Here is a 21,489-nt window from a genome sequence, read left to right on the forward strand (position 1 = left end):
CTGCACTGGATTTCATGTGTCAGCCCCATTCCTCTGCTCCAGCCTGCCTGTGTGTTTTCTCAGCCCCTGGGGGAGATGGGAGTGCAGACTGAGCCCATCCTGCCGTGGCTGAGGGAAGGGCACCACCTACAATTAGTTGGGGGGCACAGTTTACATTTATTTGGCCAGTTGTGGGAGCCCACCCAAAGACACGTGTGTGGGGGAACAGAGCAGACCATTTTCTGGGTGCATGTGAGGAAGGTGGAGGTGGGAGAGGTCCACACTTCTGGAGGATTCCTCTGTACACACCATATAGCTGAGGGGACCTCACTGTACATATACACATCTGCCTGAGACTTTCACTCCCCCCCCCCCCCCCATATCTCCCCTTCTCTACCTCCCTCTCCTCTTTTTTTCCTCTCCCTTTCTTTTTTTTCCTCTTCTTTCCATTGCTTTCCCTTTTATTTCTTTCTTGCTTTCTTTTTTTTCTGAGTACTCGGCAGCCAATTTGAAAAACTGGCTCCTAACTTTTTTTAGCTGGCTCCTAGATACAAAGAAAATTTGTCAACCCCTGGCCTAACCTATAATCAAAACGCCCGCTGTCTGCTGACATTTATTTTTTTATTTTTTTGCGTGTGCAGGAAATAGGCTGTGGCGGCCGCCAATTGGCTGTGTTACTGCTGCGCTGCATTCTGGGAGTTGTAGTCCTGGACGCACTCCAGTTCCTTGTGGCGATGGGTGGGGAGAACTGAACAGGGGTGCGTAGCAGGAAACTAAAACTCCCGGAGACTTTGAAGGCGGGCAGAGGCGGGGCGCACGGCGCATCAGGGAACAGGTTACGCACATCACATGACCCACTCAGGCTCGGCACTGGATGGCTGCAACAGTGCAGTCTGAAGTTTTTAGAAAGAGTGAAAGCAGCTTACTTTGGATTGGGAGTCTTCGGACTGAAGGCAGGGAGTGCCAGCCTGCCAAGGGAGGGGGCTGCAGCTTGAAGTGGTCATCAACCCCAGGATTCACGAGTTGGGGCGGTCAGATTTATAGCTCTGAGGGGTTCATACAGGCATTGCTTGAACTTTAGTTCCTGAGGCCATGGTTTTAAATATTGGATCTTTTTTCCTGTTTTTTGTGCACTACAAATAAAATATGGGCATAGGAATTCGTTCATATTTTTTTCAAACTATAGTCCGGCGCCCAACAGTGTCCGTGGGACAGTGAACTGGCCCCCTGTTTAAAAAGTTTGAGGACCCCTGGTCTAGGGGATAAAACATATCAGGAGAGACGTATTAGTAATCTAATATGTACAGTTTTGAGGAACTAAGGGAAAGGAGGTGAATAAGGTTCAGGAGGACAGTATTTTCAATATGAAGCTAAGATCAAGAGGATAGGTACATAACCTTATACTAGCGGGAGGAAAGTTCTAAAATACCCTTAGAGAGTATTATTTTACCAAAAGAAAAGTTAATGCTTGGAACAGCACTCCAGCAGAGGTAGTGAGTCAGCCAACGGTAGGTGAATTTAAAGTGGTTGTAAACCTCAGACATTTAAATATGAACAAATCATATCCCTCTATAGTGTGTACTTGTCTCACTTAAGAGCACTAAATGTAATTTCTGTCTTATGCCTTCTTCCTCTGCTATCAGTATGAATAAATTCTGACAAGTTTTCCTGACACTATGATAAAAGAGGTGACATGGGATGGAGTACCAGCACACAGCCTGTGATTGACAGCCTCAGCTCTGTTCCTGTTAGCTGTGTGAAGGGGAGTGTGTTCCTTCCCTCCAATCAGCTCTCACAGCTCTACAGATTGTAACTTCAGCTCTCTGCCCCCTTTTTCTGATAGCTCAGACAAGCTTTATAAATTTTAAACTTTGAGAATGCTGCAGATAAATAGGTACAACTTATGTAGGTGGAATTATTTCACCTCTGTGTATTACCTGAGGCCAGCTACTTTACTGGATATAGTTAAAATGTTTACAACCACTTTTAAACATTGTTCAGACATTTTACAGATCTGTACTTTCTACCGCCCTCCTTTTTTACTTTTTACTTTTTTTTCCCTTTTTCATTCCTTTACTTTCCTTTCTTTTTCCTTTCCTTTCCTTTCAGTTATCTTCCCTTTCCTTTCCCTTCTCTTCCCACTACCCCTCTCCATTCTGACACTCACAGTGATATGGGATTGGCCAGTGTGAATCCCAGAAACCTCACAGCCCACAGGATAATTTTGTGTTATCTGTGATCATCTATCATTTGCAATGGACAGCCCCCCCCCCCCCTTTTCCCTGCTTTATTAAGCAGTAGAGACCAACTTTATGTTCGGACAATCCAACTGTATTTTATTTGTATTGTTCATCCATGTGGGAAAGCTCTTTAGCTTTCATACTTTGTCACTTTATTAAAACAATAATGTTATTTGTGGTTGGTAGTGAAACCTTAGGAACAAGATGGGCTAGAATTTATGGAGATGTGGCTATTTGATGGGTAATGCCATAGTAATAGAGACTGGGTACACAATTGACCCATCCATTGGTAAGGCCTTGAGAGAACAGAAGTTTTTAGCCTATATCTCTGCACATGACGTTGTGAGCTATGTATAGATATTTCCTTTCCCGGTCTGCACCCTCTCCGTCTGCCGCCATGGGCTTTATGGTTTTTATCAGATTGTGACAGCGGAAACTATATAAAATGCCCTCAAGCAATGCAGAACCTATATATGGAGAGTGGAGGATATCCAGACCCTTAATGTCTTCTAGGTGCACCTGCACACTGCTCTATGTCTGCACGTCAGCCTGGCTCAGATATTTGTTTTAGGTTGTTCTACTGATATTTTATGTTCTCCATACCTCTTTCTTCCAGCAAAACTGTTCCCCTGTGTATGAAACTATCTTCATGAAGACAAAAAAAAAGCAATAAAAGATTGTGAAATGCTTGTGTTGCAGCAATGCCCTGGTATCGGTGAATTTTCCTTATGAAGCAAACCGTGTGGGAAGCCATGAATTTGTGCATTATTGTAGTTCTAATGTAACTACAACAAAGAGTAGATTTTACCGTTGATAGAAGATCTGCTCCATATGGAAAATCCACCAATATCAGATGCCAATGCAACACGAGCATTTCCAGACTTTTTTTGCACAGCTCCTGTCAGATCACTGGGTGGAGGCCGAAGTGCTGAGAGGGCTTCCCTTGCAGCTCGGTGCGAATCACCCCTGGAAGTGAGACACTAGGTGACGCAACCCAAGTAGCACTGGATGCTTGTGGTGGTGCAGGTGGATGGCTGAGAGGGATATCCGGGTCCAATGAAAGCAAGCAGTGCAGTGGTAAATGCCAGGCCGGGGGTCATACACATGTGGTCAGTCCAAGTAACAGCAAGCCGGGGTCAGTACACAAGTTATCAGGCAGAAGCAGGTCCGTGGAGCAAGCCGGGGTCGGTACACAGGTTATCAGGCAGAGACAAGTCCGTGGAGCAAGCCGGGGTCACAACAGGAAACAGGAAGCTGGATGAGAGGGTGAGTGATCCTTAAAGCGGAGTTCCACCCAAAAGTGGAACTTCCGCTTTAGGTGTTCCTACCCCCCTGACATGCCACATTTGGCATGTCATTTTTTTGGGGGGGGGAGCGGGTACCTAGTTTTGACAGGTACCCGCTCCCACTTCCGCTTGGAGCGCCGCGGCGCCCTGAGCGGAAGTTCTCCTCTCCCCCTCCCTCCCTGCAATCTTCTGGGACACGTCAGAGGTCCCAGAAGATTGCCGGCCAATCACGGCGCGCAGCGCGACTCGCGGGTACCCGGCTGTGAAGCCGCAAACTGTAACAGCCGGGTGCCCACAGCTTTGATGTCGGCGCCGGGGGAGAGGATCGAGGCTTCGGGCGGACGCATCGCTGGACCGTTGGACAGGTGAGTCAAATGGCTGGAACTCCGCTTTAAGAGGAGGCTGGGTTGGTACAATGTGCGTCATGACGCACGCACATGCGCACTCGCCTAGATGGATCGTAGGCTGCACAGCAGCGTCTGAGTCCCTGACAGCTCCTATTCCACCAACCACTCCTGACACATCCCATCCTGAAGGTCCTGTTTTTGCTATGCATGTACAACCCAACCAGATGTTAGTAATACTATTCAACAATATTTCCCATTTTCCCACTCTCCATTATTTTTATGTGTGCGTCAAAAACACAGCCATAAAGACATAGTTTAACCATTGTTGTGTTGAGGAACTCAACCCTTCACAACTTTTGGAATGAATTGGAATGCCAGTCACAAACCAGATTTTCCCATTCAGCATAAGTATCTGACCTCAAAATAGGCACCAATTCCCACAGACCCACTCCAAAACCTCGCCAAAAGCATTCCCAGAAGAGTTGAGTTTGATACAGGCACAAATAGGTTGCCAACTCCATATTAATTGCCATGGTTTCAGAATGCACAACAACAAGCCGCACATATGGGTGTGATAGTAGATGTTCTTTCTCTGACTGAAACCCTACAAAGAGCTGTAAAGTCTGGTGAGGAGACCAGTTGAACTCTTAACCACTTAAAGAGGTTGTAAACCTCTCAAAAAAATAACCTGAAAGGCAAAGGCATAATGAGCTAGTATGCATTGCATACTAGCTCATTATGAAATACTTGCCTTAAAACGAAGCGCCGCCCACACAACAGTTACATGGCCATCATGTTAACCCGTCTTCCTTCCGGGTTCACGTCCTCCGGCCATAATGTCACTCCCGCGCATGCGCACGGGAGCTGCTGTTCACGGCACAGGGCTCTGAAGGAACAGCACGGGCGGCCGTTCCTTCAGAGCGCATGCACCAGTGACGTCACTGGCTGCATGCACAGTAAATATCTCCTAAACAATGCAAGTTTAGGAGATATTTACAATACCTATAGGTAAGCTTTATCATAGGCTTACCTATAGGTACAAGTTACAGAGGAGGGTTTACTTCCTCTTTAGGACCAGGTCTATTTCTGACACTTGTTGTTTACAAGTTAAAATCAATATTTTTTGCAAGAAAATTACTTAGAACCCTCAAACATTATATATATATATTTTTTAGTAGAGACCCTAGAGAATAAAATGGAGATTGTTGCAATACTTTGTCACGCCGTATTTGCGCAGCGGTCTTACGAATGCATTTTTTTGGGAAAAAATACACTTTTTGAATTAAAAGAATAAGATCACAGTAAAGTTAGCCCAATTTTTTTATAATGTGAAAGATAATGTTACGCCGAGTAAGTAGATACCCAACATGTCATGCTTCAAAATTGCGCACGCTTGTGGAATGGCGACAAACATTGCTACTCAAAAATCTCCATAGGGGAAGATTTAAACATTTCTACAGGTTACCTGATTAGAGTTACAGAGGCTAGAATGATTGCTCTCGCTGTAACAATCGCGGCGATACCTCACATGTGTACTTTGAACACTGTTTACATATGTGGGCACGACGTGCGTATGCATTCGCTTCTGCGTGCCAGCTCGGAGGGATGGGGGGTTTTTACATTTTTTTTTCTTATTTATATTACCTTTTTTATTTTTACACTGTCCTTTTTAAAAAAAAAAAAAAAAAATTGATCACTTTTATTCCTATTACAACGAATGTAAACATCCCTTGCAATAGAAATAGGCAGGACAGGTCCTCTTTAATGTAAGATCTGGGGCCAAAAAGACCTCACATCTACACTTAAAAGCAAAAAAATAAAAAATGTCAGTAAGAAAAAAAATGGGCTCTTTAAGGCTGTTGGGGGGGAAGCGACGTATGATGTCGCTCCGGTCCTCCAAGGCCATAGAGTCGAGTGGGGCCATCTTGCCTTCACTCAGCTTTCTGCACAGCACCTCAGAGGACCAGATCGTTTTCCCTGCTACCGACGGCTCGGTAAGTGGGGAAAACGACCAGGAAGCGTGGGGGGGGGGGGGGGGGGGGAGGGGTCGCCACCTTTCCTGCCGGCCATAAAAGTGATCTTGCGGTAATTCCGCCACTGGGACCACATGTGAAAGAGGACCGCTGGCCGAGTAAGAAAATACCGGGGTTATGGCAGCCATCTGCTGCCATAACACTGGTATTTAACGGCAAAATGCCGACATAAAACTGCGGCGGGCAGTCTGGAAGTGGTTAAGGGCCGTACACACTGGCCTAATATCAGACGGTATGGGCTGGTTCAATAGAAACTGGCCAACATTCGGCCCGTGTGTACTGCAACCGGTCCGACAGAAGCCGGCTGAATGTCCAGCTTCGAAGGAGCATGACCGAAAAAGGCCAATGGCTGAGTGTGTTCTGGCGGGGGGCGGTCCCCCTGTCAGGACACAATAGCTCAGCGGGGGACATCGCTGTTCTAACATCGGATTGTTCGTACAGGATCTCCTTCCGAGCCCTTTCTTTTTTTTTTTTTTTTCGTTTAACCTGTTGGGTTTGAAGGAAAATAAAAAGATTAGTATGTACTAGGCTGTAGGCCTAGCCCTACCCTTACCCTGGGTACCTTCAAGGGGCTTTGCACCGGCAACCATACAAATAATGCATCAGGAGGAGCGGCTGTGTCCCACTTGACCGCAATGAGACTACCTGCTTGGGGATACATGGAACACCTGTGCATCCCTGTGCAGGAGGACTTGGCCCTCCTTACAGTGTAAATCCATCTTCAAGTCTCAACACTCATCAGCAGTTCCAGCTAGACTTTCCTCAGAAATGATGATGACAGACTTTGACCATCGGAGTCTGGTACATCGCCACTGCACCGGCAGCCAAGCTAGTGCTGCGTGGGGGAGAAGGACAGAAAATCAATGAAAGCTGGGCAGGCTTTACAAAAAACTACTTGCGCCAGGGATTTTCATACTGCCAACATTAGCCAGCAATGCTGCAGTGAGGGCTGAAGCTGGAGCCAAGTGAAAATCTTCAAAGTTTTCCTCACTTTCAAAAACTGAGACTTCAACTTCAGCTACAGCTGGATGTATTTTACACATCAATAAATACATAAATACAGTACATGTACAATTGCAAACTTTGCAGATCAATCCACTCAAAATGGATGTTTTAGTTATCAGTGGAGTGCTGGAGTGTACCACTCTCTTGTAGTTCTTTGCGATTTAGTGGAGAGTTTTCCTATCATAGTTCCCAGCTGCTTCCTCTCCTCATGAGAGTATTAACAAAATAAAAAAATAAATAAAATGCATTAAAAGAACAGGCATGGCGGAAAGTCTTCATAATGAGAACAGAAGTTGTACAAACTCAAGATCTCGGCACAGGAATAGTGGAAACCCCCCATAATGAGAACAGAAGTTGTACAAACCCAGGATCTCAGCACAGGAATGGTGGGAACCCCTCATAATGAGAACAGAGGTCGTGCAAACTCAGGATCTCAGCACAGGAATGGTGGAACTGGAAACCCCCCATAATGGGAACAGTAGTTGTGCAAACCCAGGACTCCAGTGCAGGGATGGTGGGAACCCCTCATAATGGGAACAGAAGTTGTGCAAACTCAGGCTCTCAGCACAAGGATGGTGGGAACCCCTCATAATGGGAACAGTAGTTGTGCAAACTCAGTACTCCAGTGCAGGGATGGTGGGAACCCCTCAATGGGTACAACAGGTGTATCTAGCAGATTTAGATACACTTAAAGCAGAGTTCCGGCCTCGGGGGTCAATTTGAGCTAAAAATACCCCCGGGACAGTCAGGGCTAGTACATTGCACAATGGATAGCCTCTGAACTGTCCCGGGTCGCACTTACCTGTAAGAAGAAATACTTACCTTGAAAATTTCTTCTCCAGCGCTGCCATCTCAGATGTGGGCAGCTGAAGCCGCAGCGTCACCTCTTCGTTTCCTCTTCATGACGTCGGAGTCCCACAATGCACTGCACCGGCCCCGCTCTTCACTTCCGGTGCAGGCGCGGCATCCCTGCACAGCTTCTGGGCATGCCCAGAAGCTGTTTAGCAGTAAATACCACGCCTGCACCGGAAGTGACGAGCGGGGCCGGTGCAGGCGCATTGATTCCTGGGAGTGATGACGTTCAGCTCCCAGGAATCCTCACAAGCCAGAAGAGACGGCGCAGGCCGCGGCCGCAGAGGGAGGAAGTGGAAGGAAGGTGAGTATATTTTCTTCTATAATAAGGTAAGTGACCAAAAAAAAAAAAAAAATAAAAATCACCATTATCCATTTCTTTTTCAGGTTCCCCTTAGCAAGCGGATGGCCCAAAATCGATTTTATCGATTTTGAGGCCGGAACTCCGCTTTAAGAAACTGAAGCCAAATTTAAGCTCACGCTGCAGTAACAGCAATTGTTTTTTTTTTCCCTTTTTCAGGATAAAGGGTTTTATATGATTCCTGTAAATAAAAGCAAATCAGAGGTAAATGGCTTGTCTCAACACTCTAAAGCCTCGTACACACGTACAGATTGTCGGCCGAACGATCGGCCGTCTTTTGTCCGAGGGCTGTCTTGTCTGTTGAAAAGTGCAAAAGACTGCACACGAATTTTGTCGGCCAACAACAGCTGACTGCAGAAGTGATGTCATGTGATGGTTAACTTTCCTTGTCTTTTTTTTCTTTTCTGAGCATGCCCAGTCTTGCAAATCTGCTGTCTGTCGGCCGAAATCTGTACTGACTGGCGAACAATCGGCCGTTCTGGTGTTGGCCAACAAAAATTTTAATGCTTGCACGACAGATTCTGTTCGGCCGAAAGTGCGCTGTCGGAAGCATCATACTAACAAGCCGAAAATCGGCCGATCGTTCGGCGGCCGAATATTTTCGGCCGACAATCGGTACGTGTGTACGGGCCTTAACTGCTACATTTGCAGGACAGCTTGTTATGTTGAAAAAACAACAGACTAAGAGCCCATTCAGACTAGCGCGACACGACTTTGGGGGGTGACCTGTGAAGTCGCGTGCACCGCGACTTCGGCGCGACTTGCAGAGACTTAACATAATGGAAGTCTATGCAAGTCGCTCCCAGGTCGCCCCAAAGTAGTACAGGACCCTTTTTCTAAGTCGGAGCGACTTGTGTCACTCCTATTAGAACGGGTCCTGTGCTAATCAATGGACCGCGACCGAGCGCGACAAGTCGCGCAAATGTGAATGGGCTCTTACTGGCTGGATAACTAGATAAAAATAAAGGAAAAAAGCCTAAAAAAGAAAATGAATGTTATCACACCTAAGAATTGATAAGCTGCAATGTAATGGTTGCTTTTATTAACATTATTATAGAGTTACAAATAAAAACTTATTGCAGATAACAATATAAACTTACAAATAAAAAAGGAAAAATGTTGCACTGTAATTTTTCCTTTTTTATTTGTAATTTTTATATTGTTATCTGCAGTTCGTTTGAGTGCAGCTGTCAGTATTGGTAATTATCAGCAATTGAATTTCATTTTTATTTTCACAGTGAGCGCAGATAATATATATTAGATTTTTATGGAGTTTCCCCCTTTGTGGCTATAAAACAACCTCCACTCTTCTGAGAAGGCTTTCTTCAATGTTTCCGAGTGTGTCTGGGAATTTGTGTCCATTTGTGAGGACAGGTACTGATGTTGGATGTTTATTTTATTTTTTTTCAATGTGTTAAGCAAAAAAAGAAAAAAAACCTCTTGAGGGTTTAATACAATTTTTATATCTGTTACTTTTTTCACATAAACGGAGGTTGGCTGTAAACAGACCAGCTGCCAATAAAGCAGAGAGATCTGTTTATTTTGTGATTTCCCGATTTCTTCAATCTGTTTATTGTGGCGAGCTGAAAAACACACTTCTAGAATACCGAAATAAAAACACGCAGCAATGCTTTGTATAAATATTTACCCTCTGTTTTTTTCTGACCAACGAGGCCGCGTTCACATGTGGGGCCTCAACACTTGTTCCTCAACGCTTGTTCCTCAACGCTTGTTCCTCAACGCTTGTTCCTCAACGCTTGTTCCTCAACGCTTGTTCCTCAACGCTTGTTCCTCAACGCTTGTTCCTCAACACTTGTTCTTTTCAAAGAGTGATTCTCACGCGATTTTGCATGTCGCATTGGGAAATCCCATTCACTTGAATGGGCTGCCATATGCTAGTTTGTCACTCGAAAGTAAACTACTGCTCTCTTTTGGCTCTATTCACACTTTGCAATTTGGAATTGTGGGCAGACTTGCCGCAATTTCAAATCCTATGGCAATTGCTGTACAACGCACAATGCGCATTTTGGTGCCATTATCTTTTAGGGCATGGGTGTCCAAACTTTAGGCTTCCCTGGGCCACATTGAGTGTAGAGAAATTTTCTCGGGCCGCATATTATACAGGATTTATATAGCGCCAACAGCTTGCGCATCACTTTCTAATGTGAGGGAAGACAATACAGCTACAGTACAATTCAATACAGGAGGAACTAGAGGGCCCTGCTCGTCAGAGCTTACAATCTAGAAGGGAGGGTCAAGTGAAACAAAAGGCAATAACCATGGGGGATGGGCTGATGGATATAAAATATATACTATAGTAAGGTATATACTGTAAGTAATAAAATGCCGCCACGTCCTTCCCATGCCGCCCCCCCCCCTGTCTATCATAGGAGCCGGTCCAGGAAGCGGGGTTTCGTATGACCCCCCCTGGGTAAGCAGGAGATCCCTTGATCTGCTTTTAATCTTGCAGCACTTCCCCTTCCCTCCCCTCCAAGGCAGCCTCTGCCTACAGTTAGTTGGAAGCCACTGTGGCTGTGCCCCCGACTCGACTTCCTTCCTCCCCAGCAAAAAGAAAAAAATAATTGTCAGGGGGCAGTGGGCCGCATTGCCTGCGGTTCCGGGCCGTAGGTTGGACATGCCTGCTTTAGGGCCAGTTCACACCATTCCTTCACATGAATCGCACCAGGTCACGTAGTACTTTTGTACAATGCGTTCTGGTTACAGTGCGTTTTAAAAAGTAGTGCATGCACTACTTTGATGCAGTGCGGTGCGATTTTTAGCCCATTCAAAATGAATCGGCTGAAATGGCAACGCACAGATCCGCATGTGAATTGCACAGGATAGCACAGCACGTTCCTGTAATTTATGTGTGGGCATGGTGTGTGAACCATCCCTTAATAGCACCCCAAACAGGATAAGATACTGCTGCGATTGTGCAGCAATCACGGCAAACTGCGATTTTAAAAATCACATAAAGCTTGTCGCCCATAAAAGGAGCAGGAGCTTCTTTTTGGGCAACAATCGTGCTTAGGACAGCCCATTTAAATGAATGGAATCGCCCATGCTACATGCAGAATTGTGTAAAAATCACTCTTTGAAAATCACATAGCGAGGCCTTTCAGGCGACAAGCTTCAAGCGATTATTTAAAGGCACGGTTTGCCCTGATTGCTGCACAATCCTTGACAATACACGATCCATTACAATCACATCGTGTTTGGTGTGCCATTAAAGGTTAATGGCACCCAAACACGCTTTGCGCTTTGTGCTGTGATTGCCACCAGATTTGAATCACGGGTACCCGAAGTGTTAACGGAGCAAAATTCATTGTTAAAAATGGTTACGTCAAAGCAGAAAAAAAAGTGTAAAGTAATAATTCAAGAGGAGCAAAAAATAAAACCTCAAAAGAAAAAAGGAAGGAAAAAAAATAAAAATAAAAACCACAGCTACGCCATCTGAAACAAATGTCCTTTGTCTCCTCCCCATAGAAAACATAGCCCTGTAATCTTGGCAAAAAAGAAAAGAGAAGGAAAGTATTTACAAACTGGTGAGTAATATTCCAAAAATAGAGGCTGGGTTATTCTCAGCATAGGGTAAGCTATAGAGTTATAATGGCAAAAAGGGATTTTCAACGAGCTGAAAAATGTCTGCACCTGCATTTCCATGACAAAAGCATGAGATTACCCAGGTATCAGTGGGCAGACCTGGGTGTTCATGGCTGGTCTAAAAACTGACAAAAACAGATCTTAGTGGGTTAATTTAAAGCTGAACTCCAGGCACTTAATACAGAACTAAACAGGGCTTCACACTTCTATCTACACGCTATAAGGGTCCCGTTCTACCCTCGTCTCCACGCTTTGCTGACACTGTAACAAGAAGCCTGGCATGCTCCCACATATTTTTTAGTGCCCTCTGCTTACCCAGTTCTGGATGGGGGTGAAGAACGTAGTCAAACAACTGACATCAGTTGACCTTGGCATGGACCCTGGGAAATTTTTATATCTAAACTCGGTGCCCTTACAAGGTTACAAAAAGTCTTTGACAGTACGTTTGCGGAATGCTGACCGGGCATGTATCCCCGACTTATGGAAGCTCACTACTCCACCGACTTTAAAACGTTGTTTTTCCAGACTAGACGAAATCATAACAAGGAAAGCTTGACATCGTCTCTCCATGGAAGAGAGGATCATTTTAGGAGATACCTGGTTGCCAAGGATAGTCCATTTAGCTAAAGTTTCATCTGCTTATAGTTTGCCTTCCAGATCCCGATAAGCCCCCTGCCTGCAGACCCCAACAACCACCGCCCAGGGTTGTCTGCAAGAGGCCTTTGTCCCCATCTACATTGGGAAAAGGTGCTTGGGGGTGGGGTGGTGCAGAGCCCCCCTGCGCTGAAGCACCCACCCCCCCCATGTTGGGGGCATGTGGCCTAGTATGGTCCAAGAGGGGGGGGGGTGCTCGTTCGCCCCCTTTCCTGACATGCCAGGCTGCATGCTTCGGATAAGGGTCTGATATGGATATTGGGAGGAACCCCACGCAGTTTCTTTTTGCCGTGGGGGTTTCCCTCAAAACTTCAGTCTGGTGTGGTCTTGGGGGGGACCCCACACCATTTTGTTTTTTATTTAGGCGTGGGGTTCCCTTTGAGGATCCATACCAGACTCAAAGGGCCCTCACGCCGTTTTTTTCATTTTGGCATGGGGGTTCCTTTTCAAGATCCTCCAAAGCACAGATTGCAGCACAAGTCATCATGATCTGACTTGGATGCAACTTCTATTCAAACCAGTTGTGTTGCCGGTGGGGCATCCCCGAGGTGGATCTGTTGGTGTCTCGACTCAAAAGAAAGGTGTAGAGGTTTTTAATTTGTTGCCTTCGGTCCACCAGAAGCCTCCCTTTGAGAGTCTTCAGGAGATTTCCTTGGTTACATTGTCTCTGATTTTCATTTGATTGATGACATTGTATTGCCTTCCCTGTGTCCCAGGCCTAAACATCCGAAGGAAATTGCCTTGCATGCCTTGGATGTGGTCCTGGCAATTAGGGTGTACTTGGCAGCTACGGAATCTTTTAGGAAGTCAGACTCACTATTTATGCTCACGAATGGGGCTCGGAAAGGGTTGTCCACTTCCTCTGCGACCATTTCCAGATGGATCAGACAGACTATTATTCAGGCCTATTCCATCAGTGGTCAGGTTCCTCCTTTCCCTGCCAAGGCGCACTCTACTAGGGCGCTTAGTGCCTCCTGGGCCTTCTGTCATCAGGCATCAGTGACTCAGGTTTGCAAGGTGACCACCTGGTCATTGGTGCACACTTTCACAAATTTAAAAAGTGAATGTGTTGGCATCTGCAGATGCTTTTTTTTTTTTTTTTGGCCGCAAGGTTTTGCAGACTGCTGTTTAAAGGACCTGATCCTCTTTTTGGGTCTATTGTTTTTTCAGGTGGGCTCGAGTTGATTTGGTTGAGCTCCTGATGCCTGGTTGGCTGCTGTTTAGCCTTGGGAATTTTTTTGCTGTTCCCACCCCTCATGTTTAACACTGCTTTGAGATGTCCCAATGGTCATGAAGATCAGGAGCTGTGTCCGTCAATGAGCAAAAGAGAAAATGGGATCTTTGACTTACCGTAAAATCCATTTCTCTGATGTTCATTGATGGACACAGCACTCACCCCTCTGTGGAGTTATAATTCTCCTGACACTGCTTGTAACAAAACTGAGTAACTATAGCAGGGAGAGGGAGTATAGCCCCTGGGACTGCCCATAGACGTAGCCAGATTCTTTTTCTGCCTAGTGTCCTACTCCTCTAGGTGGCAGTATAACTCAATGGTCACGAAGATCAGGAGCTGTGTCCGTCAATGAACATCAGAGAAATGTATTTTACGGTAAGTCAAAAATCCCATTACTACCATGACTTGAAATCGCAGGCAGAATTGCTGCGATTCTGTCAGTGATTCCAAATTGCCAAGTATGAAAGGGCCCTAAAAAGCCAATACTGAAAGCAGCAGCCACTTTCTTTTTTTTTTTTTTAATAACCTGAAACACCCACAATGCACAGGTAGCCACAAACCATGTGATCTTTACCTAACCATTAGTTCATGTGAAAGAACTGTAGAACAAACAAGTGGTGCTTTTTGGCTAAAACAAAAAATGTAATTTGGTTACTCTGAACTCTGCCCTATTGGGTGAAATGACAGGTCCACTTTAACAACTAAATATTGTTTGCAGTAGAAGCCATTTCGGTCAACTTGGTATCACTCAATAATGCATTGAAGGCACCCTAAAACTATCAAATAAATTATTAAACCGTAAGGGCTCTTTCACACGGGCGATCCGATCAGATCCGCCTTTCAGTTTTTTAGGCGTATCTGATCGGATCCTCCATGCAGCTCTATGGGGCAGCGGAGACACCTCCGCTGACACCCGCTGCCATCTGTATCCGATCCTGTCTGTGAAATTTGGACGGATGGAAACCCTATTTTTCCATCAGTTCAGGGATCGGATCGGATCGGATGAGAGCAGACAGGCAGTCCGCTCTCATCCGATCCCCCATAGAGAGCAGCGGGAGCTGTGACACCTCCCTCTCCGCACTGCAAGCGTAGACGGAGCTGTCATCTGCCGGCTCAGCGGGGATCGGCAGATCGATCCCCGCTGAGCAGCACGGATCCGCCTACGGAGGCGGACCGTGTGAAAGAGCCCTAAAGAGGAAAATAAATAGCAGTAGAAGCCTCGCCATTGGTGAATCCCAAAAATTGGTTCTTTAAAAACATTGTTCACAATAATTATTTTGTGTCTCTCCAGACTGTCCAATGACTTCTGGAAAGTTGATGACCAAAGCGTGCCAGCGCGAAACGTGTTCAGGGTGTCGCTGGCCGGGGCGTCACTGCGTCCTGTTCCTGTTCCCAGCAATTCATGTAAGGCATTGCAGTCAATTGAAAGGAGAGATACAAACACTTGTAATGGTGTGTGAATAATTGATGGGAATGGTGGCTGCGTTTAACCTGTTGCCTGTAGCGGGGAGATTCCTGCGACCGGCTTCCTCCCCTCATTATTAATGCTTCCTCTCTGACTAAGTGTTTGTTATTCTTTTTCATTTCACCGAGAAGTTTTCAGTGATGGCCCGCTGCCTGAAAATGTATCTTCACCTCCCATAATGTTGGAAAAAAATGTTCAGATTCCCTGAACTTTCAGCCAGCTAAGAGAAAAAGATGAGATCGAGAGTATAGCATGTGATTTGATGGAGCGCTTCCAATTTCCAGTGAAGAGCGCAGGACATCCCGTGCTGCCTGCCGGTATTTGTGGGGGTATAGGAGTGGCCAGAACCCCCAGCAAGGCTGGCTGCAATGTCAAATACGACTTTTACTTTATCTTTTTGTTTTTTCTTGTCTATCGCGTGTCTGTTTTTTTCCCTTCTGTGCCAAGTTTATACAGCTCTGCAATTTAGGGCTTGTTTATACCATGTGCATTGGTCAATTCAATTCCAAATGTCAGCTTACAGCAACGCACTGCATTGGCACACGCTGAAAGAAAAAGAGGCAGGCATTTTTTTGCAGCACGTTGTGACATACTGCAGATGCACTGTACTAAAACGACAAAAAAAAAACCACCACGACGCACTTTATTTATTTCAGTTACTTATATAGCGCTGTCAATTTATGCAGCGTTTTATATGTTCACATTTGCATGCACTGGTGTGCGCAAGTCATTATTAAACACATTGATGGTAATATTAGTAACAAAGGGTATCTAAACCCAAGAACAGGCTTTTTTCCCCCCTACATTAGGGGTGTCAAGCTCAATTTTATTGCGGTCCACATCAGCATTATGGTTGAACTCAAACGGCTGGTTGTATCTGTAAAATTAGATGTTCAGAGTACCCCCTCACCCCACCTTACATCAGATATCAAAAGCCCCCCCACCATCAGAAGTCAAAAATTCCCCACCCTCCCTTACATCAAAGTGCATCCACCTTACCTTGTGCTGCTGCCGGGAAGAAGCTGGGGACGGAGCTGGGAAGCAGAAAGTGCAGGGTTTGGAGGACGACCATAGGAGGGCAGGAGTCAGCTGAATGCTGAGACCAGTTAAGGCAGAGATGAGGGGGTGCTGCAGCTGCACACAAAGGTGCAGGATCTGGCAAAGGAGTTCTGTCCTCCTCTCTGCTGCCGACTGCTGAGACAAGGTGGGGGCAGAGATGTGGGAGGTACTGCAGCTGCAGGAGAGGCGCGAGGGTCACATGAAACAGCCTGGCGGGTCGCGTGTTTGACACATGTGCTCTATTTTTTCACCTAGTGATCCTACCAGTAACACACCACCTGTCCTAGGGGGACAACACTTACTCACTGTATTGTATCTTTGCAGGAGTAGTATTGCCCTAGGACAGAAATACCAGGTATTTGTTTCTATTATTACAGGCGTTTTTAGAGCCGGTTCACATTAGCGCGACTTGTCAGCCTTGTCCATTGACCGCTACAGGACCCGTTCTAATAGGAGTGACACAAGTCGCTCCGACTTAGAAAAAGGGTCCTGTACTATTTCGGGGCGACCTCGGAGCGACTTGCATAGACTTCCATTATGTGAAGTCCCTGCAAGTCGCTCCGAAGTCGTGGTGCAATGTAATGCACAAGTCGCCCCCGAAGTAGTAAGGAGTCGTTTTGCGCTAATGTGAACCGGCTCTTATAGTGCTGACAATTTACGCAGCGCTTTAGGTATTGCACATTCACATCAGTTCCTGCTTCTCAAGGAGCTTACAATCTAAGGTAGTCTTTTTCAACAAGGGTGCCTTGAGGTTTCTTCAGAGATGCCTTGACAAAAAACCTAAAAATTACCCAATAACTGTATACAAGCCAGCATGTGGATGAAGTCTGCGTTTTAGTTGCACAAAGCCACAGGTTTTCATTGTGCACCAATACAACCTTCTAGCTGCCGGCATCCTAACGACCAATGACATCGTCAGTCAATATGGAGGATGTCAATCGACTACATAGCATCCTTGTTTGACCCTCCCCCTGGCCCTCTCCATCAGCCCTGGGGTCACATTAGTAATGGAGAAAAACTGAAGGGAAAGAGAAACATTGGAATACTAGACAGTATCAGTTTGCAAAAGTGTATTTGCTTTGGAAGAATAAATCACCTCTAACGTTGGGTGTCCTACTTGCTGCTTTATGTAAAACTATTAGAATTGTTTTTACATTTTAGAATAGGGTGCCTTGAGATTGTCCATCATTTTTAACCACTTAAGCCCCGGAAGATTTTACCCCCTTCCTGACCAGGGCCTTTTTTGCGATTCGGCACTGCGTGACTTTAACAGACAATTACGTGGTCGTGCGACGCTGTACCTTAACGAATTTGACGTCCTTTTTTTCCCACAAACAGAGCTTTCTTTTGGTAGTATTTGATCACCTGTGCGATTTTTACTTTTTGCGCTATAAACAAAAAAAGAGCGTCAATTTTGCAAAAATAAAAATTTTTCACATTTTTTTATATGAAATTCCCCCCCCAAAAAATGTAAAAATAAAAATTTTTTAACATTTTTGGCCAATTTGTTTTCTGCTACATATGTTTTGGTAAAAAAAAAAATCGCAAAAAGCGTATTTTGATTGGTTTGCGCAAAAGTTATTGCGTTTACTAAGGGAAAGATTTCTGTCATTTTTGGTGGGTTTTTTTTTAACGCGTAATGGCGGCGATCTGCGGGTTTTTTTTTTGCGGTACTGCGACATTGCGGCGGACAGATCGGACCCTTGACTGACATTTTTGACACTTTTGGGGTTACCAGTGACATTACTGCAGTAATCAGTGCTATACATATGCACTGTTACTGCAAAATGACACTGGCAGGGAAGGGGTTAACTTTATTGGGGAAGGAGGGGTTAAGTGTGTCCCTAGGGGCGTGCTTCTTACTGTGATTGGACATGGCTACTGGTGTAGGAACAGTGATCAACGGTCCTACAAAGTAGAACGTTTTGATTACCAATCCTACACAGGGGAGAATGACAGGCGGCTTGTTTACATTAGCCGCCTGCCTTTCTCCCTTCACTGCAGACGATCGCGAGTGACCGGCGGACATCGGGTCTGCCGGTCACACGCACAGACTTCCCCGGGAACGAGCCGGGGCGGGCGCGTGCCTCCGCGGGCGCGCTCGCCCGCTATTGGCTCACAAGCAAGTGACAGGCTACTCTGCCTGGCCGGGCTGACCGCAGCAGTATATGTACTTGCGGCGGTCGGCAACCGGTTAAAGGGTGCCTTGAGATTGTCCATCATTTTTAAAGGGTGCCTCGACTGATAAAAGGTTGATAAACCCGGATCTAAGGTCCCTATCCCACATGCATACATAAACACACTAGGGCTAATTTCAATGAGCTAACTATCCCACCAACATGTCTATGAAGTGTGGGAGGAGGAAACAAATGCAAGCCCAGGGAGAACATGCAAACTCCATGCACATTGTGTCCTTGCTGGAATTGAAACTGAGGATCCCAGTGCTTACTACTTAGCCAATGTGCTGCAATAAAAACCTGACAGAGGTTCTAATTCTTCCCCGCTGCATCCAAAACCAAGAAAGATTTTTTTGGCCTAACATACACATTAAAAGTTGTAGAAGCTGAGTCACTGCCAGCTCTCCATTCGGCTGCACTCCAACAAATTCGGCTCTTGTGGTGTCTGAAGAAAGTCGCCTTCCATAGGCCATCAATACAGAGACTGCAGCATATCGTCTGGGCATCACCCCAGATTCCTGCCAGTCTGCCCGTTGGACGCCTGCTTGTTTGGCAATTAAGAGCGCTGAATTTACACCTCCTTCACGTCTTTAATCCTTAAGAGCTGCTAAATCTGTCCATAACTTATTAATGGCAGTACACGGGCCGGTTAGCAGTTATTTTTACCTTCCAACGTTGTTTACTGTGTCTGTAGTATTCGGTGTCATATAAAGCCCCATACAAAGCTTGCACTGGGAATTCACGCTGGCTGCCATTAATGAGCTCTGCTTTGGAAAATGCTGATTTCCTGGCTGCTGTGCTCCATTGCCTTCAGTAGTATGTAGCACCACCTCCGGAGGAGCCGCTAATCATGTTGTATTCTCTGTTCCCTCCTCGTTTTGCGGCAGGCCTCAGTCCCTTTAACACCTCAGGTTATACCACTTTGGCGCCATGGATCTGCAAACTTCACAATACCTAAAGGTCACCCTGTAATCAAACTTGAGACTATATAGTAGGCAACAATATACAGGGCTTTTGTTCTCATGGACTCCCCTCTTCCAATTCAACTTTTGTCTCCGCCCCCTACCCCCCTTTTTTTTTTATAGAAAAAACAGAAACAAGTATCATTTTGTGGTGCTAAGTAATTTTGTATGGAATTTTTTAAAGATAATGTAAAAAACAAAATAGATCCCTTGCAGCCAGCAACAATAGACCCCCAAGAAACAATAGATTCCTCTAGCAACAATAGATCCCCCTAGCAACAACAGATCCCCTCAACAATAAACCTCCTGCAACAAGATACGTCCTAACAACAACAGATCTACCCTAGGAACAATAGGCCCCCACCGGCAACAGTAGATCTCCCAACAGTCAGCATTAATAGACACTCCAACAGCTAGCAACCATAGACACAGTGCTTTATCTTGGCCTAGGCTGACAAGGCCCAGGCCTAGGGCGGCACTTTGCTGGTGGGCAGCAAAAAAGCTGCACTCCGAACGAAAAAAAAAAACAACCTTCTTTCGGCTCCCGCACGAAAAGGGTCCCCGTCGGCTGATAAGCTGCATTGATGGGGCTGCACTGATATGCTGCTTTGATGGGTGCTAATAGGTTGCACCGATGGGCACTGATATGCTGCACTGATGGGCATTGATATGCTGCACTGATAGGCACTGATGAGGCGGCAATGGTGGGTACTGATAAACTGCACTGATGGGTACGAATAAGGCTGTACTGATGATGCAGCACTGATATGCTGCACTGATGGACACGAGGCAGCACTGATAAGCTTTACTGATGGAGCTGCACTGATATGCTGCTCTGATGGGCACTGATATGTTGCACTGATGGGCACTAATAGGCTGCACTGATAGACACTAATAGGCTGCACTTATGGCCACTGATGAGGCGGCACTGATAAGTTGAACTGATTAGGCAGCACTGATGGGAACTGATTTGATGCACTGATAGACTGCACTGGTGGCCACTTATGAGGCCCACTGATATTCTGCACTGATGAGGCTGCACTGATGGGCAGTAATGAGGCTGCACTGATGGGCACTGGTAAAGCTGCACTGATAGACTGTGGTTGTGGTCTGTGGTTTACAGATGACAAGGCGGGTCATAAACAGGAAAAGGTGTGGCCTTTACAGAAAGGGGTGGGTCATATTTAAATTAGGGGGTGCCTAAGTTTAGTCAGGCCTAGGGCAGCACAAAACCTAAATACACCACTGCATAGACCCCTTCCTCAACAATAGATACCTCCCAGCAACATAAGACCCCCGTGCAACATTAGATTCCTCCCTCAACAGCAGAATCCCTCTCAGCAGCTCAAGACCTTCCAGCAAAAATAGACCTCTCCCTCATCAATAGATCCCCTCAAGCAACAATAGATCCTCCAGCAGCCAGCATCAATTGACCCTCCAGCACACCCCCAACATCCCTTGCCATTAGATACATTGAGTGCAGGAAGTGCCGAAACTGTTTTCCCCCGCGTTCCCCCTAAAAATAGCCCTGACAGTATATATTATCTCTTGAGAAGTACTGTAGGTGTACAGAGTATACCAATACAATATGCAGTAATGTGCAACTCATGGACAATGTTCAATGGTATATAAAGCATAAACTTCCCCACAAGTGTACGACAACAGACATTGGATGGTTCATGTCGCAGTAGTATAGGGCTAAGTTGTCTGGGCTTACCAATGATGGGTAGGCTGGGTCTCGCATACTAGCTCATTCTGAAATATTTACCTAAGAACGAAGCCCCCACAGCGACGCCCACTCACCACTGACACGGCCGACATGTTCACCCGTCTCCCTTCCGGGTTCGCGTCCTCCGGCCATCTGATTGGTCAGAGCTGCAATGACATCACTCCCGCGCATGCACACGAGAGCCGCCATTTATGGCACAGGGCTCTGAAGGAACGGCACGGGCGTCTGTTCCTTCAGAGCGCATGCGCCAGTGATGTCACTGGCTGCATGTAAGGTAAATATCTCCTAAACCAGTGGTTCTTAACCTGGGTTCGATCGAACCCCAGGGGTTCAATGAGTCAGTCTCGCGGGTTCGGCGGAGGTCAAGACACACACCCCACTCTTATGATTCGTGATGACACGCCCCGCTCATCCCCCCGAGAAAATATTACTGATTGTGAGGCCAAGCGCACCCCGGGAAATCAGAGCTGCGGTCGGGACAACTCACAGCCATTACACATAGA

The 21,489-nt window shown here is 46.1% G+C and overlaps 1 protein-coding gene across 1 annotated transcript in view; it reads left to right on the top strand.

Moving 5' to 3' along the window:
* The window catches only part of ATRNL1 (attractin like 1), a 1,075,574-nt gene that overhangs the window by 51,352 nt on the left and 1,002,733 nt on the right, over nt 1-21,489 (top strand). The gene's annotated exons all lie outside the window — the stretch shown is intronic.

The sequence above is a fragment of the Pelophylax lessonae genome, assembly GCF_965119305.1.
Source record: "Pelophylax lessonae genome assembly, chromosome: 9".
NCBI classification, from domain to species: domain Eukaryota; kingdom Metazoa; phylum Chordata; class Amphibia; order Anura; family Ranidae; genus Pelophylax; species Pelophylax lessonae.